The 25,050-nt window shown below is 47.4% G+C and overlaps 1 long non-coding RNA gene across 1 annotated transcript; it reads right to left on the bottom strand.

The window, feature by feature from the left end:
• Window positions 1–477: 477 nt before the first annotated feature.
• Window positions 478–24,862, bottom strand: LOC103159580. The gene is made up of 6 exons (XR_004768774.1): window positions 24,286–24,862; window positions 22,290–22,401; window positions 22,100–22,219; window positions 20,137–20,189; window positions 9,060–9,150; window positions 478–1,071 (listed from the first exon to the last, which is right to left on the bottom strand). It is a non-coding gene; the product is annotated as an uncharacterized LOC103159580 (long non-coding RNA).
• Window positions 24,863–25,050: the final 188 nt, after the last annotated feature.

The following is a 25,050-nucleotide window of genomic DNA, read 5'->3' as shown; positions in this document are numbered from 1 at the left end:
CAGGCAAAACATCAATGCACATGAAATAAAATAATTTTTAAAAAGGACATAGATTATGGTTGTATAGCGTTTGCTTGTTTTTCTCAGTGACTCTCCCTGAGCCCCCAGTGAGCATCCAGACCTCAGAGGTTGACCACAGCCTCTCTTAATGGCTCAACCCTCAGATGATAGATCACTGGCTTTGCACTTAATTGGATGAAACTGAAAGTCTGTCAGATTGCAGGTGCCATAGTGTCCACTGTGCTAACAACATAACACCCCTCCCCCATTCCATATGAGAGTTGTTAGAGTCCATATCATACCGGTTCTTTTTGTGGTGACAATGGGTATGTATCAGAATGGACATTCATTTCCTACAACATTGGCACCAGTACAAAGTGTATGAATATACTGCCCATTCTATAATTACGTTGATGGTACGTAGTGCTATTGCAATAATGATTCTGTAACAAAAACAATGATCAAACAACTAGCTGATTAGATTGTTTAAATATTTAAAATGGATCTTAATTATTAATTACACAAATATAATTTATTAACTTGAAGATGCTTCTCCTTTTCATTGGAGACTCTGATAAGCAGATGGTGGCATTTCGCTGTGCTTTTCCTGTCCCTGTTGTTGTTTTTGTTTTGTTTTGTTTTTTCATGGTTCTGGGTTCACGTAGGTTAAGCAAACACTTTACTAGTGAGCTATACTCCCAGCCCTCACTGTGAACCTAATGCATTTTTCCTATTTCTCTATTGCTCTGTAGCATCTCTTTACATATCCTAGGTACCCTCCCGGAGTGTTTCCATTGAGCTATGGACATTAAGGTGTGATTTGGGTCGTGATGTCTGAGTAGAGCCTCGAAGAAGATGAACTCTTACTCGGTGGCATCTGGTAGTGGTGGGGAGAGCGCGCAGAGGCCAGCACCATTGCTAAAATCAATGCCAGGTAACCGGGGCATCAATTAACTCCATCCGAAGACTGTAGATGCTCTCCATCACAGGACATTTGTGGCATTTCCAAAAACATGTTGGAGAACGAATTGTATTTCTTCAGATTTTGATCCTCATGATTGATTGATGGGCCTGGCAAAACAAACAAACAAACAAATAAATAAATAAATAAATAAAGCTCTGGTATGGTTGAGGACTTGCTGAGAATATGAGCTCCACCAGCAGCTTGGCATTGTGTGGCTGTGCGTGGATATGTCTGATCTTCAGATATAGGTGGGTTTACAGAGAAGGGAAATGAGCCATGAGCCGTTCTCCCTTACAAGAAGGGCTTTGAGCGTAGCCTGAGTGAAGTCACTTTGTGAGAGCATTTCCCTGACTCTCGCCCCTGTGTGCACAACTCCTGGGCAGCCATCCCAGGGCTCCTTTCTTACAGGGACAGCCAAGGACGGGCAGCCTCTCCCTGAGTGGCACCTAGAAGGCCTCTCTCCAGGTGGAGGGGAGAACAGCTGGAAAGCAATGTCCTGAGTCCCACCGCGCCTTTGCCCCCTCCGACCTAGCGATGTCTGCCTGCTCCAGAGAGCCTGTGCCCGGCATCGCCTGTGATGACCCACGCTCACATTCCAAGAAAGATCTGATTTCATAGGGAGAAACGCTCAATGGAGGCAGCACAGAACCCCAAGCACCCCGCAGCCCTAGATATGAGACCATCAGGTGTCCTGCCTGCCCGGAGCAGCAGGCTATGACTTCTCAGTTCTACCCCCAGCCTGGCTTTGTTGTTGAGGTCAATCCTTGCACTGCCCCCAGGCTTCAGGCAGAGGGCGCCCACCTGAGTCTTCTTGCCTTGCCTTTCTGTCCTTGCCTCAAAGGATACAAGTGGCCTTAGCCAGTCTTAGACATCCCCGCGATGATCTCCTCACCGTCCCACAGCCTCGGTTTTAAGGTCCGGGAGCTAGTTCCCTTCAGGTTTTGTAGTTGTTTTTCTTTGTCTGCAACACTGTGCAATGTGCATCACGGGTTGCTGGGAGCCCACACGAGATGAGCACTCAGACACAGTTTAAGCCAACTGAAAGTCCTTATTCCAACCAGCTGGGACTACACTAGGGTATTTGGCTCCTAAACATAATCCTGAGTGTCCAGAGGACAGGTGTTTTGTTGTTGGTGGTGTTTGTATTTATTTGGGTTGGTTTTTTTGAGACAGGGTTTCTCTGTATAACCCTGACTGTCCTGGAACTCACTCTGTGGCCCAGGCTGGCCTTGACCTGGGAGATCCACTGCCTCTGCCCCCCCAGATTCTGGGATTAAAGGTATGTGCCATCACCGCCAGACTGAGGACAGGGTTTTTTAAGGTAAAAACTACATCCTGGTATCTCACTGGATGGCTGCAGGTAGCTTCTCAGAAACAAGCAGTTTAGCAAAAGCTAAGTTAGCTGGGGCATCTTGGCCTTGGGTCCTAGAAGAGAGGTGGGTAATCTTCCACAGGGTTCTCCATCAAGGAGACCAAGTCCTAGTTACCCTGAAGTGGCCTCAGCAAGAATACAAGGTGGAGGAGCCCCAGCCCTGCCTTGCCCTGCCACAGTCATCCACACAGTTTACGGATTTACAATTTCTCCGTCATTATTTATTTATTTAATTATTTACTGGGGGGGGTGTTTTGGTTTTGGTTTTTTTGGAGACAGGGTTTCTCTGTGTAGCCCTGGCTATCCTGGAACTCACTCTGTAGATCAGGCTGACTTCAAACTCAAAGATCCACCTGCCTCTGCCTACCAAGTGCTGGGACTAAAAGCATGCATCACCAACACCTTGTTTTCCTTCATTACTTAAAAAAAAAAAAAGTAGCATAAGTTTTACCTGTACCCAAAGCTGTCTGTGGAGCCCAAGTCCACTTCACCAATCCCCTTCCAAGGCCTCCTGGCCTTTCTGCCTCTCTCTTATCAAGCTACCCATCCTATTTGCCCTGTGGTCATAGCAAGTAGCAACCTGATGCTAGGTTAAGGCATTCAGAGTGTGCTAAGGGACCTTGGGCAACAGTCCAGACAGTCACCTCCCTTAGCCTTTTATAAACTTGGTCCTGGAAGGATCCCAGCAGCTTGCTCGATGGCTCTCTGTTCTCATTTGTCTTATCAGTTCCTTGTACCCCGCTGGGGGTTAACATAAAGCCCTGTGTCATCTTTTCCTGTGGGAAAACGCAGTCATTCTGTCCCCACAGCAACTGATTTAAAATCAAGAATGAACATCTTCAAGCAAAGTGACGGTCTGCGCTTGATCCTGGGGGCCTTCACCAGTAACTGGTTGAGGAGAGGGGAGAAGGACTCACGAAATCCAAAGAGGAACAACGCAGGGAGATCTCACATCACAGATGCTAGGACAGAATTTATTGTCACATCTTGCTGTTCAACTACAATAGCTCCCTGTCCCAGGAAAGCTTCCATGGATGGATCCCTGTGGGCATTCTGTAACATCCAGCACATCTCTAAAAGCTACAGACAGACAGACAGACAGACAGCCCCATCCTTTAGGGAGCACTTTGTGACAAACTCACCAGGACACACAGGATGGGGGTTAAGCTGGCAAAGGGACCACATCAGCCACCAAACTGTGCTGACCCTGGATGAGTGGCCTGAACTTGAGATTAGATTCCAGAGGCCAGTAGCAGGCTGGCACTGATAACTAGGACGTTCAGTGGTGACCGTTGTCTGCCTCCTGGACTGTCTTTGCTCATGAAGAGCCAGGCTCATGTGGGAATCAGTTTTCCCACAGTTGGTTGGTGAGGTTGGAACAGTCCATCTGCACCTCGGGTATGTGTGGTAAAGCCAGTGACCCAGGCCCTACACAGTTAGAGCCAAGCAACATTGCTGGATGGCAGCCGATTTCCATTTCGGCTGCAACTTGCCACATACTATGAATCTGGGGGAATCCACAGAATTCCTGAGGCCTCCCTTTCTTCTCGTCTACAAAATGAGATCTTGAGGACAAGGACAGAGCATGGCATGGCTGTAAAGTTCCTGAGATAAATGGAGGCAGAAAATGTTCTGATTTCTCTCATTTGATGACACACACAAAAAAAGAGCCCATTCCCTGGGAGCCAAGCTGACTCTGACATCATCCTGAGGAGCGACCTGGGTCACCTTAGTTTCTAATGACTTGGGGCTGGACATTTGGATCTTCCAAAATGACCCAAGTGTTTGAGGAAGGACAGTGCAGAGCGTGGCTGGGTTGGATTGGCACTAGAGCCATGCGTGCTGAGTTCTCCACAGAATGGCCTCACAGCCCTAAGGGCACTGCACTGCACCCAGCTTTACAGCTCTAAGATCCTGACAAGGGCCATCATGTGCCCCTGACAGCCTTGGGTGGAGCTGTCTGTCACCAGTCCCATTTCACAGAGAAGAAAACAAGAGTTGACCAAGGACTCCCCCAAAGCCACTTGGGAAGCCTCTCAGCTCCAGTTGCTTAAAGTTGGCGTTGTGCCTTTAAGTGCTAGTTCGGGCAATCTACAAAGTTTTCCTCCTCACTCACTCACTCACTCATTCATTCATTCATTCATTCACTTTCCTTGTTGGTTTGCTTGCAATGCTGGGATCTGAGCCCAGAGTCTCACACACTCTAGAGCTTACCTTATTTTAAATCTGTCCTGGCTACCTGAGTTCAACCCTGGAACCCACTTGGGGAAGGACGAGATTGACTCCCACTTTTTGACCTCCAGCACCCTTGTTAGGAGCAGGACAACATATATATACAAATAATAAACAAATAACATCAAATCCTGTTTGTTTAGTATTTCCTGCCCTCTAGTTGGTTTAACACACATTCTATAATTGTATCATCGGCATTCTGTCTTGTTTTGCTATTTTTCTGTGCTAGGGGATGCAGCCCAGGGCCTCTCACAAGACAGGCAAGCATGCTAAAGTAAGGTAGACCTCCAGTCCCTTCAAGTTCTGCTTTAAAAAGTTCTTAACTACCCTCCTGAGAGGCCACCAGCTTCCGCACTACCAGGGACTAGTTTTGCAGGTTTTTACTTTGTTTTGTTTTTTAAATAGCATGCAAATGGATCACCAGGCATCCTAGCATCCTATGGACTTTAAAACAAGGGCTGTGTCTTATGAGCCCCCAATGAAGCTGCCTGCTCAGAGCCCAACCTTCCTGTAGACATTAATCAATACCAATATCTGGAAAAACAAGGGACTGGAGAGATAGCTCAGCAGTTAAGAGCCATGGCTGCTCTTCCAGAGGACCTGGGTTCAATTCCCAACACCCACATGGTGGCTTACAACTGTAACTCCAGTTCCAGGGAATCTAACACTCTCACATAGACAGACACACTTGCAGGCAAAACACCAATGCACGTGAAATAAAAATAAATCATTAATAAATAAATAAATAAATAAAAGGCTGCTTCTGCCTGTGTCAGGATCCGGACTCTCCCGGGGACTGCCCTGGTCTTTACTGGGGACTGTGACCCATTCAGGTAGATATCTTTGGCCCTGACTTCTGGCTCTACAAGGCTTGTAGATGGTTCTCTTGAATATTAAAAATCCACACCAATGAAATTGACTAATCTGCCTGGCGTTGGTGGTGCACACCTTTAGTCCCAGCACTTGGGAGGCAGAGGCAGGAGGATCTCTGTGAGTTCTAGACCAACCTGGTCTACAAGAGCTAGTTCCAGGACAACCTTCAAAGCCACAGAAAAACCCTGCCTCGGACCCCCCCAAAAAAAATGACTAATCCTGGTTATTATAAAATGTAATCTTCTTGCCTTGGGAAATAATTCATTATCGAGTTTATGAAAATAACAGCAGTGAACTTCTATATTTTATAATGTGTGGTATAATTGAATTGAACCGATTTCAGAGACATACTCATACCCATATTAAGGCATACTTAACTGGACCATGTTTAAGTTTCCATTCATCTGTTCACTTATCCCTTTGTTTTTGAGATGGGGTTTCACTATGTAGCTCTGGCTGGCCTGGAACTCACAGAGATCCTCCTGCCTCTGCCTCCTGAGTCAGCACAAGAGAAGAAAGGCCTTTGTGAGCCTGGATGTGTGGTGGGCAAAGGTGGGGCGGGAGCTGGAAGTGTAGACTGTTCCCATTAAGGCTGGTTGTTGTGTGTTGTAATTACTTCTTGGACAGTATCCCCAGTAGGCGGACCTAACTGAAGGCAGGTGTGTCCTGAGGGTGTAAATGAGTATCTAAATGGGTGCTGACAGATGACTAATCGTGACTACCAAAGGAGGCTGGGAGGGAGGCGGGGAGTGACTCGCCTGATAACAACACTGATGTTGTTATCAGCGATGTTATCGAATGGGTACCTGGGCACATCGGTGAATACAGGGCCGCATTTACACCATCAGCTTACTCGGTCTATGTGGGAAACGAGGCTTTGCTAATGCAATGAGAGGGAAAGATAACTCTCCACACACAGAAGCCTCATGCGGGCACTGTGATGAGGGTTTAGCGTTAATTGCTTTGCAGACGCATGTAACTCACGTATGGAAAGACACATTGCGACTGTCGCCTTTTACCTGCTAGAGCGCATTAAATAATAAACAGTGACGGTGAGACTCGGAGTGAATTTGTGGCACTGGCTGGAAAGAATAGGACACCGGAGGCTGGTCACAGTGGCCATGGAGGTCAGCCTGTTCCAGTTCGCAGGGCTGCCTCAAGGCTGGGACTCCCGTTAGAAATGTCTCCTCCTCCGGTGCCTGTGAATTTTACCAAGGAGAGCAGCCCGGCTGTCACCCAGGAGACCGGCAGAGACTGGAAACCACGCCCTCTCCCATTGCGCTGGCAGCTGCGCTGCGCTCCTGACCTCGCAGGACTGCAAGCTAATCGGATCACATGATGGATGAGGGTGCTAGGGCGCCGGGACCCTTCAGATGCGCAATGACTTAGCTGCCCGGGCTTCTGCCTCTGTGAGGGGCCTGTGTACGCTGTGGCGCACCCCCACCCTCCCCCCATGAAAGGGCTGAGAGTGCTTTCGTTTCTAAAGTCGCACTAAGAAGGCCTCCGCCGGGATCGTGACCTTGCACGGGGCCCTTTGCTGGGTGAAGCGACAACCTCTGATTTTGATCACTTTTATATTTTTAATCGTGTTCCCAAAGATCCTGCAGGTTAGCGTGGATTTTGAGACAGTCTTAAATGAAGACCAAGACTTGACCTCCCAGTTCAACTTTGCTAATTAGAATTTAAAAATAAGAACAGTGTGGCGGGACAATAGGGGTCCCGGCCATTCGTGATGGGCCAAATCTTCATTCTACGGCTCCGGCAACAGCCGCGCCTTTCTTTGTCCCACTGTGCGCCAGTTGGCTCGGTGGCTCCAGAGGGAGGGCTCCAGCTGTATGCAAAGCGCGGAGCGCGCTGGAGGCTGCGAAGAGGAAGGGAGCCGGGTGCAGCAATGGATTTCCATATCAATAGGCATCTCTCTCTCTCTCTCTCTCTCTCTCTCTCTCTCTCTCTCTCTCTCTCTCTCTCTCTTACTCAGGATGGCCTCCAACTTACTAGCTAAGGTTGACCTTGAACTTCCTCCCCTCCCCTCCACCTCCCAGACGCCGAGAGTACAGGCTGGGGTCATCACTCCCGGTTTTGGATGGCCTTAGAAGGAACTTGAAAGAATGGCAGGGCTGATCCCATGATGTCTGAAGTGGGGCCTCCCGATAGAGGTGATGTGACTTGTGTAGGACCCATGGATACTCAAAAGCAGAGTGGGAGCACTCTTCAGAGACTCCCAAAAAGTGTTGGCACCCATACCTGCAGCCCGGTGAGCAGGACTGGGGAGAGCAGGGCGCTCAGAGCACGTGTGGACCGAGGCTCCCTAGGCTCGCTTGCTTCCGCTCTTCGCTGGCTCTCAAGCTCTCCCTCTGTGGTCTGCCCTCTAGGAGTATGGGTTGGGCAGTTGATCCTTGTCAGGGAAGGGGATCATCCCATCCCTGTGCCCTCTGATGAAGCGGCAGTAGATTAGCAGGAGAAAAGGCACACACAATGACAGTGAGTACCCTGAGGCCCCTCTTTGGAGGGGACAAGAAGGTGCAAGTGACGTAGAGGGGAAGTGAATGAGCCCCGAGTTCCAGTGTATACAACTTAAAGACACATCTGTAACAAGCTTTAAATACTGGCCAGCTTGATGGATTCTGGCCAGGTCCATCTCTGGACTCCCAGAACACCTTGCAGAGACTTACTAAAGGCAAATCCATAAGGCCACCATATTTCCCACCCCGTCCCATCACGGGCAAGCGTATGTCCTGATGTGTTTCCTGCCCACGGGTGATCAAGCGCATCTGGTGCAGAGAGGTCAAACAAACAGGACAAACAGAAACTCATTCTTGACTCTTAACTGCAACAGGACTCTCAACCTGCAAGGGGTATCTTTTGTGTTTTGGTCTCACAAGGACAGAGTGAAAGGTTCAGGCATTATGCTGGCCTGCCCCCGTCACCTGGCAGAATGCACTCAGGCAGTACCCTGGTCAGCCCAGGGTTCCATGACTGAGTAGTCTGCACGCAGGTGTAAAGGACCCCTTTAAAAGACAGATCCCGGCCCACTTACGTGGTCTTTGCTCTCTTACCCTCTTCATCTCTTCTCATCTCGCCCCCTCACCAGTTCCCACACACACACTTTAATAAACTCTGTGATTAATGTACTCTCTATGGTTCGTGTCACATCGCGCAGGTTCCATCTCCATAGCGCGCTTTCTTTCTAACTTAAACAAAAGAGCAACACAGAGAGTAGCTTTCTCTCGAGAAGACTAACAAAGTGAGTTGCAGGACAGCCAGGGCTGTTACACACAGAAACCCTATCTCAAAACAAACAAAAAATAATAACGACCACTCCCCCCATAGGCTCATCTATTTAAATGCTTGGCCCTCAGTTGGAGGAACTACTGAGGGAAAACTGCTCATGCTTGGGGATCAGGTGTAAGTTCTTCCTCACTGCTCTGGTGCCTGGCCTGCCTGCCTGCCTGCTGTCATAGTCTCCAGGTCCCCACCAGCCATCATGGTTATGGGCTCCTCAGATTTAATTTGTTTTTATTTCATTTATCTGTCTTGATTTGGGTTTTTATTGGTGTGAAGAGACACCACGACCATGGCAACTCTTATAGAGAAAACATTTAATTGAGGGAGGCTCACCTACAGTTTCAGAGGTTCAGTCCGTTATCATCATGACAGGGAGCATGGCAGCTGCAGGCAGATGTGGTGCTGGAGCTGAGAGAGCTGCATCCTGTAGGCAACAGGAAGTCAACTAAGACACTGGGCAGAATGCTGAGCGTAGGAAACCTCAAAGCCCGCCCCACAGTGACGCACTTCCTCCAATATGGCCACACCCACTCCAACAAAACCACATCTCCTAATAGTGCCACTCCCTGTGACATTACATTCAAACTACCACATTATCTATAATTATTTATTTTATTGGTTTATTTATTGGTTGGGGTGGGGGTGGGGTCAAGGTTTCTCTGTGTAGCCCTGGCTGTCCTGGAACTTGCTTTGTAGACCAGGCTGGCCTTGAACTCAGAGATCCACCAGCCTCTGCCTCCCGAGTGCCGGGACTGAAGGTGTGTGCCATCACTAAGGCATGCTGCACCACCACCGCCCGGCTTCTTTTATTCTTTCTTTTGGTCATGATGTTTTGCCACAGCAGTAGAAAAGTAACTAAACAGGTGGTAAGCGGGACCTGGGGAGACAGTGCAAGCCAGATTCAAACAGAAGAGTCAGAAGTTCCCCCTGCTGTTGACAGAGTTCAAAGCCAATCTAATCCACTTGAGACCCTGTCTCAAACAAACAAGCAACAAAAGTGGCCTCACGGTTGGAGACATGGCCTGGTGGTTAAGAACACTGGCTGCTCTTCCAAAGGACCAGGGTTGGATTTCCAGCAATCACATGGTGGCTCACAACGTCTAGAACTCCACGCTTAGTGATCCCAGCCATTCTCTGGCACACATGTGGTCAGCAGACACTTGCAGTCAAAACACTCACAGATTTTTAAAAAGTGACGTCTATTGTCTGACAGTCCCAGAAATATTGACAAGATGTAAACTCAAACAAACAAAGGGGAGGAGAAAACAGTTCTGAGGGAAGAGGGGAGGGAAATGAAGGGCACTTGCTTGGACAAAGGCCAACTTGAATGTGACTCTATTCTAGACACCTCAAGTCACTGTCTCTGCTGGGATTACAAACCTGTCTTTGTTCACAGTTTGACACGAAACACATGTATTCAAGCGTTTAGATTCCAGCCAGTGATGTGGGTTAGGCCCTTAGGGTGAAGGTACAACCTCACACATCCATGATTTTTCTCTCACCGTGTTTTTGTACAAAGTGAATCTTTAATGAAACGGTCACCCTTGTGCAGTGTGGAGATGGACATGTGCCCCAGTGTCCTGAGGCTCAGCTCTGTGAGGCAGAGAGGTGAGTCTGTGGCTGTGCAGCCCGGGATTGCTCACAAGGGACCTGCTGCTGAGGGTGGACTCCTGAAGGTGTCAGCCAGAGACCTCCACCCAAGTCCCTAAGCTACCGGTGTTGCAAGAAGAAGAATGAGGTGGGAGAGTGACAAAGACCCTAACTTTAGTTAGGGATCCTGAATGTTTTCTGGGCCCTTCCACATGCTTCCTTGTAATGTCTGGTGTCAGCAAGAATCCTACGCTAGTCAACTAGCCTTGTCCCTGAGACGGATCGCGTCTCATTGTCCACTGTCCTCCTGATCTTGTCTGAACCTAACCTATTCAAAAGTCCTCTTACGTTGGTGCAGCCAGAGTCCCTGACATCCTGGCTCTAGTCCATTGTTCTGACTGTATTGAAAGACCTGTAGTAGGTGGGTTTACAAAGAGAAGAGGTTTGTGTAACTCAAGGTTCTGGAGGTTCAAGAGCATTCATTGGCTCAGCCGTGTTGAGGGTTGTACTGGGTGGTTTTGTATGTCAACTTGACACAAGCTAGAGTCACCAGAGAGGAAGGAGCCTCAGCCGAGGAAATGCCTCCATGAGATCCAGCCATAAGACGGTTTCTCAATTAGTGACTGCAAGCGTCTGCCTCACAGCCCATGGTGGGTGGGGCCATCCCTGGGCTGCTGGTCCTGGGTTCTGTAAGAAAGCAGGCTGAGCAAGTCATGAGGAGCAAGCAGTAAGCAGCACCCTCCATGGCCTCTGCATCAGCTCCTGCTTCAGGGATCCTGCCCTGTTTGAGTTTCTGTCCTGACTCTCTTCAGTGATGAACAGCAATGCTAAACAAAGTGTAAGGTAAATCAACCCTTTCCTCCCCAACTCGAACCTTTGATCATGGTGATTCGTCACAGAAATAGAAACCCTAAGACAAGGGTCTAATGGCAGATGCACTGTGGGAGACATAGACCATGTGCTGAGGCGGGGCAGAGATCAAGGACTGAACTTGATCTCATAACTGTTGTTCTTTTGTTTAAGTTTAACAGGACACACTAGATGGGTCAGGAACACGAGAGATACATTAACCACAGAGTTTATTACAGGTGGGGGAGGGGAGAGCACGAGAGGGAGAGATAAGAGACGAAAAGGGTAAGAGGAACAGAGGGAGCAAAGAGGAAGAGGAAGGTGAGCATAAATGGGTGGGGTCTGTCTCTTAAGGTGTCCTTTGCACCTGCGGGCAGACTGGCTCTCATGGAACCCTGGGCTAACCAGAGTGCTGCCTGAGTGCATTCTGCCAGGTGACAGGGCCAGCGTAATGCCTGAACCTTTCAATAACATCTTGCAATTCCAGGAGCTAAGCATACCACAGAAGCTGTCTTTATCCCTTCTGTGCGCTGGCTCAACCCCGGTGATCTGATGACCTCTCATTATGACCTCAGTAGGAACCTAACCTCCGGCACTTGAGCCTCCAACCACCAAACAGTGCTGTATTCATTGCAATGCTATTGCAGCGCTAGTTCCTTTTCTGTTGCTGTGATAAACACCATGACCAAGGCAACTTATAGAGGGAAGGGTTGATGTGGGGCCGACGGTTTCAGAGAGAAGATGGAGACACAGAAGTAGCTGGAGGCAGGCGGCTGGAGCATCAGACGAGAGCTCACATCTTAAGTAGGAGGCAGAGTGCACTTGGGATGGCAGGAGGAGTTTGAAGCCTTAAAGCCTCTCCCTCTCACCCTATGGCACGCCTCCTCCAATAAGGCCACGCCCCCAATCCTTCCCAATTAGTTCCATCAACTGAGAACCAGGTATGCAAACATATGAGCGTATAGTGGCCATTCTCATTCAAAACATCACGCATGTCTAAACCATAGCACCATCGAACCCCATGCTTCTTTTGGTGGTTTTCCATCTGCTGCCAACGTCCCCATGCCCTTTGTCTTTGTCCACTTGCCCAGGCTGTGTGTGGAGTTGAGCCAATCCTCCCTCCCATGCTGTACACCTATCACAATCACAATGGCCCCAGACGAGGCCTTCCTGCCCGTGACTTGACCCGTGCAGCTGAATGCTTTTTGTCTTTAACAGTTCCTGTGCATCAGGAATCCACTGTGTGATTTGTAAAGTCCTCAGTGTCTTATACATGTGGTCCTGTGTATATGACAAAGGTTGAAAGGCACATGGCTGTCACTGCCTCCCTTCCAGATGCCTTTGTAAGGAGGCTGTGCTAGCCATGGGCTCCTTCCTCTTCTCCTTGGCGGGGGGAGAGGCAGATAATTGGCCCAAGCTGGGTCCATCAATTTTCTTCTCCCAAGAGTTTTGGGACATAGTGACTGGGAAAAGGAGACAGTGAGAGCTGCCATGTCCTATGTGCCTATAGCTCAGACTTTTACTGAAGGTGGCCAAAGCCAGTGACAGAAATGGCAGAAGAGAAGTCAGTGTGTCCAGATACAGTTTGCAGGGAGAGGCAGAGGCGGGCAAGTCAGAAGACAGTCTGGTTTCCAGTCCAGGAATCCAGAAATATCTTTACCCCGTACAAGCCAGAGAACTGTTTATCCTTAGAACAACCATCTTTCAAATAATAGAAACTCAAGAGACCTTGTGTTCCGCTGTAAAAGATGGTGTGACCTAAATCTAATCTGGAACAGAGTGTAGGTCTGTGAGATATGACTCCCAGGGTTCTTCTGGGAAGAGTTGAACTTCTTTTTGTTTTTCAGACGGGGTCTCATGTAGGTGGTGACTCCCTAGGCAGGGGAGGGTGACCTTGAACTTCTGATCTTCCAGCCTCCACCCTCCAAGTGCTAGAATTACAGACCTGAGCAGCCACACCCAGCACAAAGAACTGGGCTTTGTTCCTTCATTTGTTTTTTTGTAGCACTGGGGACTGAATCTCAAATTAAAACATTCTTGATTTTAAAACAGATTTAGAGGTAAACTTTAATGAGATAAAGACTCATCCTTCACCCAGCCAAGTAGCACAAGGCTGATCTGTAACACCTGCTTCTCTGATTGCACCTGGTCCCTGTCACCTAATGACTGTTTTATCCCCCCCTTCCCGCCCCCCCCCCAGTATAATGTCCCATTAAGGGTAAATGGCATTGCTGTTCCAGAGGCCTTTCTGTGTGGATGAAGAGTCTACTAAACCTCACTCTGAAATGGTCTTCAGTGCTGGCTTCCTATGCCAGTCATGATCTGAGGTTGCTACACTGTAGACTTCAGCAGCATGGTAACCTTACTAGAAATGCAAACTATACTCTGTTCCAGATTAGATTTAGGTCACACCATTTTTTACAGCGGAACACAAGGTCTCTTGAGTTTCTATTATTTGAAAGATGGTTGTGTTCACCCAGACTCACTGACTAGGGAAGTCTTGCGGGTGAGCCTGCTGCAACACTCTGGGCACCAGGTGATACGGACAAGCTCAATTTAAGGACCCCTGTCTTGAGGACACAGGAACTCACCGAGTGTCAACCACTAAGGCTTGTGTGGAAGTGAAGGGAACACTTCTGGTCTATAGTTTTCTTGGTTCAAAATGGCATTGTTCAAATAAACATATCATCACAATGACCGAAGTTTAGACAGTGACCCAAAGCAAAGTTCATTTGTTTATTGTTTCCACATCAAACTGTAGAGTCCTGTTCAGGGAGCAGAAACAGTCATGGCTCACCCTGTGTCTATAACCACAACCTACCGACCAGCCCCAGCCTTCCCGTCCAGGAGGAAGCTAATGAGAGTTTTCTTCAGAGGCAACAAGCATTTTCAAGCAAGTCAGCAAAATTTTATTTATGTGCTTGTGGTTTTCAGCCATACAGGCAGGTCTCCCCACTGACACAGTAAGCTTGGAACAATGGCATGTGTCCAAAAGGAGACCTCAAAATTTGACAGATGGTAGGAGCTGTTAGCATCTTTCTTAGAATGGGGAGCAGAAAGATGTAATGGTCTCAGGAATATACCCGAGGAAAAGCCAAGGGGGTCACCAGATTTCCAACTCGGTCCTCGCCAGTTTTTCCTACCGTTATCAAGGGAACACTGACTTCCCTAGAATCCACAGCAGCAAACATTTTCCCTGATGTAATATAATAGCAACCCTCACTTACAGATGGGCTCCTGACTGAGGTCCAAGGCTATGACTGGTCATGTTGGTAGTCTCGGTGTTTGGCAGAATTCATTTGTTGAATGACACAGTTAGGACTGTGTGCATGCCTGGGTGGTTAGTTGGGAACTGCCTGGCAGATGTTCCTGACTGCAGTTTACACACACACACACACACACACACACACACACACACACACACACACTTTGATGGTGATTTTGTTACCAGGAATTTTTTTGTTTGGGGTGGGGCTCCCATCTGGCTAAAGAGACAGAGACATGTGTCAGGGAAATTGGGAGCCTCTCTTAGGTTTGCTAGTCTCATTAATAAAATAATTTAAGAATGGTCCCAAATGGAAGCTCAGACAATTTGTGACAGTTTAGACGAAACCCCCCAGGGCAGACAAGCTGTAAATCTCTGCAGCTGCCCAGAGGAGGAGAAGGGGGGGGGGGTGAAAACAAAAGCAAAGCTACACGGTTGGCGTCACTGGCATGGGAAGTCCGCTGCCCTGAAGCAGGCAGACACGTGGCAAGGAGAGGACTTTAGAGGAAGGGTAAGGAACACATGTGTCAGAGAGGGCAGACTTAGACCAGCATCTGGAAGGACAGGGTGAAAGGAAAAGGAGGAACGATGAGGCTAACAAACCTTCTTGCAAACTCAGCTTGTAGGAACTGTGTTAGGGGTGGGAATTCTGTAACAAAAAGTACAGTGTCTCATTAAAAGGATAATTACCCCACTTAACTCTTTACCATGGCTTAAGGTGAGCCAGCCTCCTTCCTGAGGGGTAGGGCCTTGGCCTAGGGATTGACCGCACAAACTGGAATGTTAGGTCTTCACCAGGGCTGGAAACTGTTCTGTGGACCAGGAGTTTTCCTTTAACAGGCCCTTACCGCTGATATAATCCCATGTAAATGAATCCCTCTTAGGTTAGAAGTGTAATTCAAGGTCAGAGCACAGAGCACACACAGGGCGTCCAGTGTAGACGCCCATCCCCCAACACACACACACACACACACACACACACACACCACACACAACACAACCACACACCACACACACACACACACACACACACACACACCAAACCCTTTCCATCTAAAAGGCTACGCTGGCTATTTGTGGCAGTCCATGCCACTAGAGATAGCTCCCCCTGTCTGCACACACGTCTTCCAGGAAGGTCACCTTGTACTCCCATGTGGGGTCACTTCTGAGTTCATCACTGATGGAGGGCAAAGAAAAATCATGAAAATTCAAGCTGCCCTTTGTTGGTTCTTTAGGGCAGTTTGTGTGGCTTTGGATCCTCAGTGAACACAGTTTGCTGAGAAAATGGGAAGTGTCAACACAAGGGAGGCACTGTTTTCTTAAAGACGAAGTCTGCTAGGCTTGGGGACCCAGATTTACACATACACAAGGTAATTTCCAGAGTAGCTGAGCTGCAGAACGAGGTGGCTGCTGCTGGGTGTGCCTCTGTAACCCTACTAGGCTGCTGGGAAAAAGAAATGAAGAACTGTAGGAAACGGAATCTCAGGGGGGCTCAGGGAGGCACCCAAAGTGGTCACATGACCACCAGGAATTTGCTCTGGTTTTGAAAGCGCAAAGGATTTTATATGCAATGTCTCATTTATTTGGTGAAGTTTTTTGTTTGTTTTTGTCTTTAGACAGGGTCTCACTGTAGCCCTAGCTAGCCTGGAACTCGCTATGTAGATCAGAGTCCCTCCCCTGGGTCCACCCCACCTCCTAAGTGCTGGGATTAAAGGCGTGCACCGCCATGCCTGGTACAGCAGCTTTCAGCTCTCTCCAACAGCTTTGGGGAATTTCATTACTATGATCGCCAAATTACTTATGAGAAGGGAAACTACCTAAGCACACAGAGAAATGAACTCACAGCTAACTCTTGGAGTGACTGGCAAAGTCAGGGGAAGTAGGTCGAGTGTTGAGGCCAGCCTGGTTCATTAGAAAGTCTTGGCTCACAAGGGTTAAGGTTCTCCCTCTCTCTCTCTCTCTCTCTCTCTCTCTCTCTCTCTCTCTCTCTCTCTCACACACACACACACACACACACACACACACATACACGCACATGATATAGATGTCCCATGGGCTGAACATGCAATTGTCACTTTTCTTAAGACTGGGACTGGTCAGGAGATTCTGTATTAACTGCTGATTGCTGTAGAGGGAAACTTCTAGCCACGTTGTGGGCCGACTAATCTATGTATAAGTGTAAATATTTAGAAGACACCTTGGCAGCATGTCCATTTAGCAAGAATCAAGTAGCAGGGCCCTCTTAGAGTCGATGCCCTCCTGAGTCAAGGTCTTTGGAGCGGATTTGCAGAAAGTACTAGGTATGAATTCCCTCCTGAGGAATTCGGGCCCAACCCTAAGTGGTTGGTCACCTCCATAGTCTCCTGGCCACTATTGTCTCATGGTGCCTGACAGGTTGCAGCATGCAGGGCTCACCACCTGGTAAAACCATTGGTGGCTCTTCTCTCCCAGGGCCTGCATAGCACATTCTGGCGCTATGAGAACTAGCTAACAAGGGGTGGATTTAGGTCGGGTTCAGCTTGCTTTCTCAGTCCTATCACCAATGTCTGATATGTCTTCCTCGATTGGGTCCTGCCACCTAGTTCTAGTGGGCAACTAAGAGCATGCTCACCTTTATGTGTGAGTACTGGGGATTCAAACTCAAGTCCTCATGCTTGCACCGCAAGTATTCCTCCCCACTGAGCTGTCTCCCCAGTGCCCCCACACTCCGAGGTGCTGGAAATGGACCCTAAGAACACACTTATAAGAAAGTGTCCGACCACTGAGCTCATCCCCAGCCCTGTATGTCCTAATTTTTAAGTTGGCAAAGAACAAATGTTGTTTGGTTCCCATTGTTATACATTTAAAGCTGTATTTCTTTTCCTATTTAGACAGGATCTTGATATGTAGCCCTGGCTGACTGTGAACTCAATATGTAGACTAGGCTGGCCTCAAGTTCGAAGAGATCCTCCTGCCTCTGCCTCCCGAGTACTGGAATTAAAGGCATGTATCACCATGCCCTTAGAAGCTACATTTATTCTTTTATTTATTTATTAATTTATTATTATTATTGGTTTTTCTTTTTTCTTGTTTTTGTTTGTTAGTTTGTTTTTTGTTTTTCTGAGACAGGGTTTCTCTCTATTGCTTTGGAGCCTGTCCTGGCACTCACTCTGTAGACCAGGCTGGCCTCCAACTCACAGTTATCCACCTGCCTCTGCCTCCCGAGTGCTGAGATAAAAGGTGTGCACCACCACTGCCTGGCTAGTTTTCAACTTTTAACTTGTACAGAATCCGTCCTTCTTGAGTGGCCCCCAGGACTCCCCTAAGGCACAAATCTTTTTTTTTTTTTTTTTTTTTTTTTTGGCTTTTGAGACAGGGTTTTTCTATATTCCCTGGCTGTTCTAGAACTTGCTTTGTATCCCAGGGTAGCCTTGAACTCACAGAGATCCACCTGCTTCTGCCTCCCGAGTGCTGAGATTAAAGTCTTGCTCTACCAGGCCCTGCTAAGACCCAGACTGTGGATCAATACACAACCTTTTTTCCCTAGGTGTGCTAATTCTAAAACGGCTCCTGGTTTCAGAGTCTAGTTTTACCTTCCCAGGGCGTCACCTGTCTGATAACCATCAGTTTCTCCCTTCAGTTGCCTTGTCAGTATCTTTCTCCCGTGGGTACCTTGTGAAGCCGCTCCCTATGCCCTAGAACAGACCTGTGGCAGCCCTGAGGGCTGGCTGCCTGGTAGCCTCGTGGGCATGGATGAACAGTGCAGGTGAGAAGATGGAACAGAGCTAGGGAGAGTGTGAGCACACCTATACACTTCTGAGTTCACAGCTTGACTGTGCCACCTCAACACATCCCCAAGCTGGTTTTCCACAGTCTTCTTCATCCAAAATGACCTCATTCTAAATCAATAGATAGTTCTGATGTCAGGGTCGTAGGCAGTGACCAGAGGAACCCCGTCTATGTGTAGGTAGACTGCGGGGCTCCATTGAGGGAATGTGAACACTTGTCATTTCCCCTGGGCTCATGATAATCCAATTCTGCTGCAAGAATAGCCATTTCTTTAGAAATATTTTAAAATTATAGTTATGTACATATTAGTGTGTGTGTGTGTGTGTGTGTGTGTGTGTGTGTGTGTGTGTGTGTGTGCTCGCACACGCGAGCACCTGAGAGTTGCCCCCCTCCTTCTACCATGTGAATTTTGGAGATCAAACTAGAGTTGTCTGAATCAGGGGCAAGTGCCTTTACCCACTGAACCTTTTCACCATCCCAAAGGGATTGTTTTCCTTGTGCTGTGGCTTCTTCATTTGTGAAACTTGGAAGATAACACCTACAAAACTCACAGCAGGATCTGCTTTCTCTCCCATGGACTGCCTTGCTACTTCTGCCATAGTAGTCACTAAACCCAATCACCGGAAGACTTACTTTTTTCAACCTGCAAATCAAAATACCTACTTTGCACTGCTCGATGGGAAATAAAACCTTCTTTGCCTATACACAAATTCATATGGGAAGCTGATTTCTTTCTTTTTTTATAAAATGATTTTTTAAAGTATTTATTTATTTATTTAATATATATACAGTCTTCTGCCTTCATGCCAGCAGAGGACACCAGATCTCATTCAAGGTGGTTGTGAGCCACCATGTGGTTGCTGGGAATTGAGCTCATGACCTTAGGAAGAACAGTCAGTGCTCTTAACCGCTGAGTCATCTCTCCAGCCCCCTGGTTTCTTTTTTTGTTTGTTTGTGGGTTTTGTTGTTGTTTTTGTTTTTGTTTTTGTTTTTTGGGGTTTGTTTTTTTTTGTTGTTTTTTTTTTGTTGTTGTTGTTTTTTTGAGTTTTTCGAGACAGGGTTTCTCTGTGGCTTTGGAGGCTGTCCTGGAACTAGCTCTTGTAGACCAGGCTGGTCTCAAACTCATAGAGATCCGCCTGCCTCTGCTGCCTGAGTGCTGGGACTAAAGGGAAGTTGATTTCTCGGCAGGCATTACTCAGAGAATCTGGTGGGGGATCAGCGGGAGCGACAAGGTCTTCAACACTATCAATAGATGACTTTTACTCCTGTCATGCCAGATGTTAATGACCATGATCCTAAATGTTTATAGATATTAGCATCCACACAATGATCTTGAATTGGGTATTAATATTATTTTTTAAGCAAGAGAAGAGACACAGAGAAACTTATCCAATGACAAAGTGGGTGGTGCTAGAGTCTACCCTGAGCCCTGACTTGAGACATGATCTGTGTCAGATGGAAAACCTGCCATGTGGATTCATTCTATAATGCTTGGGCCACGTGGATACACAGACCGCTGTTTTTCCAAGTGTTTAACCCACACTGCCCCATAGTGTTTATGCTTAAAAAGGCCTTGTTTTTGCCTGATGTGTCAGCACACGCCTTTAAACTCAGCACTTGGAAGGCAGAGGCAGGTGGATATATGAGTTTAGGCCCTCCTGGACTACAGGAATTCTGGGGCATTCAGGGTTACACAGAGAAACCCTGTCTAAGAAACAACCAACTGTTACGATAAATCTTTCCACCAAAAGCCACCCAGGCCCTACTGCCATAAGAGTGCTTTCCGCCAGCCACCCGAGTTCTGCCCACCAAGTTAGGGCCCCAAATAATACACAGAGACTTATATTAGGTACAAATGCTGCTTGGCCAATGACAAGGATTTATCATCTGTTAGCTCAGTCTTAATTATCATAAATCTATATATTTTAGAAGACTTACCTTATTTAGGATGTCTTTCACTGGCGTCCTCATCCCAGGATCACAGGGTGACTCTGGAGGAAGAAAGAAGGGAGCCACTTCCTTCTCGTCCTTGCTTATATGAGTCTCCCTGCTATGTCACTTCCTGGGGATCACCACTCCTTTACTACATTTCCCAGAATCCTCTTTGACTCCTAGTCCTGCCTAACTTGCTGCCTCATTGGCCAAACAGTACTTTATTTATCATCCAGTAAGACAAACACATACACAGAAGCACTTCCCCCATCAACCAACCAAACAAACAAAACCAACCACACATAAAAAACAAAACCTGGACCTGACCTAATGAGAGCACACAGACCCCAGTCGTAAAGCTGAGGAACCAGCATTGGACCTAACCAAGCCCTCTGAACGTGGGTGCCAGTTAGGAGGCCTGGGCAGTCTATGGGACCTCTGACAGTGGAGCCAGTGTTTATCCCTAGTGCACAAATGGACTTTGGGAGCCCATTCTCTATGGAGGGACACTATTGCAGCCCAGATACAGCAAGGAGGGCCTGGGTCCTCCCCAAATGATGTGTCTCCCTGGGAAGGGGGTGGAGGGTGGACTGGGGGGTTGGTGGGGAACATGGGAGGATGGGAGGCTGAGGGAATGGGGGTATGGATATGTAAATAAGAATGCTTCTAAAATTAAAAATTAAAAATCAAACAAACAAAAAACCAAAACCCAGAAGATAACTTATGAACATTTGAAGTTTGTTTGGCACCAGCAACTGACGCACTGTAACGTGGTGGATGGGTAGCGTCTTGTGATGAGACGGGGCAAGCATTTACCTAGGCTCTCCACGGCTTCTTATAAAGTCACCATGCCACCATCTCATCCCAATTACCACTTCTCCAAAAAAATTAACATGAATTTGCGCACCGAGCCTCCAACGGGAACTTTTGGGGGCTTTGTTCACACTATATGTTGAGTTAGTTTACTGATTTACTGTTACATTGAACTTGAAATTCTTAGCACATTTATCTCTGAACCTGTGTTTTGTTTTTTCTCAGTACAATCCCGAGGGACAATGGAGCACATGGCTGAGCAAAGTGAGACACAGGATTCATGTCTGCTGGCCTTTGTGATTTTATTTTCACCCTGTGTTCATGGGACCGCTGAGTGAGCATTCCAGTGGACCCCTGAGGCCTAGAGTTCAGTCAGACTCCAACTAATTAGAGGAGAGGAGAGTTGGATCTGTAACTGGGTAGTCAGGAAGCACACTGGAAACTCTGTGCTCGAAACAAGAAACTACCTGACCACACTGAGAGCCGTGAGCTCCAAAAAACATGGGACCCTGTCAGAAACTTTGCTACTTGCATAACCAGCTCCTTATGGAACAAATACTGGCATGTAGGGAGAGATGGGGCTACCCCCTCCAGTGTTCACCCCACAAAGCTGACAACGTTTAGTTCTTGATCCGGCATGGCCTGGAGTGGCCCTTTGTCATACTGAGACTCTGACATAGTTTGCATTAAAGAAGACATGGGTCCTCTAAAGAACCAGGCAGGTCCCTGCGGCCACGAAGGCCTGCAAGGCAGTGGTGACAAGCTCTGGATGCCAGACAGCTTTTCTCTTTTTCATAGCATCTCTGTCTTATGAGACCCCCCAAAGGCAGGTACCATGCTTTGTTTTCCAAACTCTCTTTTTTAAAAGATTTATTTATTTAATGTACACTGATGTCTTGCCTGTATATATTTTGTGTGAAGGTATTGGATCCCCTAGAACTAGGGTTACAGACAGTTGTGAGCTGCCATGTGGGGGCTGGGAACTGAACCTGGGACCTCTGGAAGAGCAGCCAGTGCTCTTAACTGCTGAGCCATCTCTCCAGCTCCCCCACCCCCAGCCCTGCAACTCTTAATGTGTATATGAAATATGCATAATCTTAGGTATTTGATAAATAGCCTTCCAGAGAATGAGTATACAAGTGAGTGACATACTGACCTGGCTTCCTTCGTGTCTTCTATCCCCGGTCCTTTGGAAAGAGTTAAAATGGAAAGTGCTCATGTCTTCTCAGTGTGGGTGGACATAAAGATGAGTCAGCTTGACTTGAGATGTTCTTACCTTGAGAAATGGGCGTTAATCATACAGTGACCACACAGCCTGAGCTGCCCAGGCTGGGTCTGGTTCTTACCTGTTATCCCTGTAATTATGGAGTCATAAATGTCCCATAGTCTGGATGATAAATTGCATCATAGGGAAAACTGCTTCAAAGCACTAACTGGAAGATGCCAGATATGGGATCCCTGGAACACAGGGGGACATGTGAGGGCAGCAAACACACCTTAAAATCCTTTTCTGTTCCCAAATTCTAGGGAATGATACTTAAATGCAAAGAAGCTTTAAAGTTAAAACTGAGTATGTTGACATAAAACTGCAATCCCAGCACTAAGAAGGCTGAGGCAGGAGGAGTCGAGCCTAAGGCCAGCCTGGGTACACAATGAGACTCTAGCTCAATGTTCACCCTACCCCCACAGGGAAAGTTACACAAAACGTGGTTAGCGCTCAATAAATACATTCCACCACAGTCACGTTCCTCGCTATGTTAGTCATCCGTTGCAATGTGTTTATCATCTTTTTATTTTTATTTATGTATACGCATGTGTCTCGTGTGTGCCATGTGTATAAGAGCATCAGAAGAAGGAACTGGATCCCACAAAGCTGAAATTATAGGTGGTCACAAGCCTCTGGGCCAAGTGCTAGGAGTGGAATCAGACTTGCAGCCCCTGCCCCAGCTCACTGACTTCCAGTCTGATCTGTCTAGGAATGAACAGAAGTGAACCTACAGCTTACCACGGATAATCAATCCCAGATTGGTAATTAGCACTTGCAAGTTCATCTCAACCTTAGGTCCATACATCTGAGAGGTGTCACTTATTAAAGTTCAAGGTCTCAGTTATATGGGTGGCATCTCAAACAGCCAGGAAGACTGAGTTATTTTGTGGACTGATAATTTTTCCACACTTAGAACTCATACCACCTCAACTTTGATTAGCAAAATTTGCCAGGCGGTAATTTCATGTAGAAATAATAGTGAAAATGTGTTTTCCTATGTGACCCCACAGTGTCTCATCTCCTCATTCATCAGGAAGCTGATTTCGTAGACTGATCTGCTCTGGGGCTTTCTCTTTGTTTTGTTTTTGTTTTTGTTTTTGTTTTTTCGAGACAGGGTTTCTCTCTGTAGCTTTGGAGGCTGTCCTGGAACTAGCTCTTGTAGACCAGGCTGGTCTCGAACTCACAGAGATCCGCCTCCCGAGTGCTGGGATTAAAGGCGTGCGTCACCAACACCGGGCCACTCTGGGGCTTTCTATACATGTGTTTTTTCCAGTTTTGCTTTCTTTGTTTTACATGTAGAAATGAGCAGGAAAATTGGTCAGATTGCAAGAAGAAACAGTTACAGGGGTCTAGGGGGATGGCCGGGTGAGGAAGCCTACTCACTGCTCTTGCGGAGGACCCCAGCTCAGTCTCCACAGCTGTCTGTAACTCCTCCAGTTCCAGGGGACTTGACGCTGTGTGACCTGTGATGTGCCTGTGTGCATGTGGTGACCACAAAGCCATGCAGTGCTCAAACATACACGGGATTTTTTTTTTTTTTTTTTGAGCCAGGGTTTCTCTGTGTAGCCCTGGCTGTCCTGGAACTCGCTCTTCTGTAAACCAGGCTGGCCTCAAACTCAGAGATCAGACAACCTCTGCCTCCTGAGTGCTGGGATTAAAGGTGTGTGTCATTGTGGCCAGCTGCAATAAGTCTTTTAAGACAAATAAATGAGAGATGGTTGTTAGTATCTTCTCCCTGGCTCCCTCCGCCCCGCTGGTGTTGGAACGCATGCTACCCATGAGCTACATCTCCAGCCCTCACACCTTTGTCTCCATTTTGAAGGCCTAGTAACTCTGTAGAATTAGAAATAAGCACTGGCGAATTACAACAAAAGCTGGCAAAAGGCAGCCTGTACTATTGTGAAAATTGCAACATTCTAAATCAAGACTGACAACATAGCTCCACATGGTGCTGACCAGGGAAGGAAGAGAGTTTCCATCACTTTTCCTTATTTAACAACGTGTTTTCTCTGTGCACCAAGCTTAGAGGCCCAGAACAGCGTTTAAATATAATTAAAAAAAAATTTAGCACTTACGTTGCCAAAGAAAAGGAGTCCAAAATTTTAATTCCAAGGTTGGCAAACATGCTGAAGCTTGTCTAAGGGAGTTAGCTCTTCAGCCTTCGATGAGAAGAGGCCTTTTAGGATTCCCTGGAAGCTATTCTAAATTACACAGGATACCCACTCCCATCCCGGCCTAATCGGCCCTGCGGCTGACACTTTGAAATTCTCTTTTGTACGCACACTGGGAGAGCTGTTTTCCCAATTCGGACCACCAGGGGGCACCCTCCCCAACTAGGCTCAGTTCTGTGTGGGCAAAAGTCTGTTGTTTTCAATGCTTAAGCCCGGAGGGCGGGGTTTTCCCCTTAGGAAATGTCCTTTACATAAAATGAGAATTATTATATGTGTATTACTCTAGACATATATTTTTAAAAGCTCGGCCTGGCGTGGTGGCACACACCTTTAATCCCAGCCTTTGGGAGGCAGAAGAGGTAGAGGCAGAACTCTTGAGAATTTGAGGTCAACTGGTTTATGTAGAGTTCCAGGCCAGCAGGGGATATGTAATAGTGAGACGCTGTCTCGTCTGGGGTGGGGCGTGGGAAGGGAATAATCCCAAAAGGATTAGACTGGACTCTGCCTGGGAGGGAGGGGCATGCTGTAAGGTGACATTTCCCAACCACGATAGACCCCAGTAAACAAACACACACACACACACACACACACACACACACACACACACACACACACACACACACACCAACAATTTACATAATGCTGTAATGGTCATAATGAAAACAAAGA

This window comes from Cricetulus griseus, chromosome 2 (genome assembly GCF_003668045.3).
Source record: "Cricetulus griseus strain 17A/GY chromosome 2, alternate assembly CriGri-PICRH-1.0, whole genome shotgun sequence".
Taxonomy (NCBI): domain Eukaryota; kingdom Metazoa; phylum Chordata; class Mammalia; order Rodentia; family Cricetidae; genus Cricetulus; species Cricetulus griseus.
Note: the sequence above shows the minus strand (reverse complement) of the source record. Positions and strands in the feature narration are given on the sequence as shown.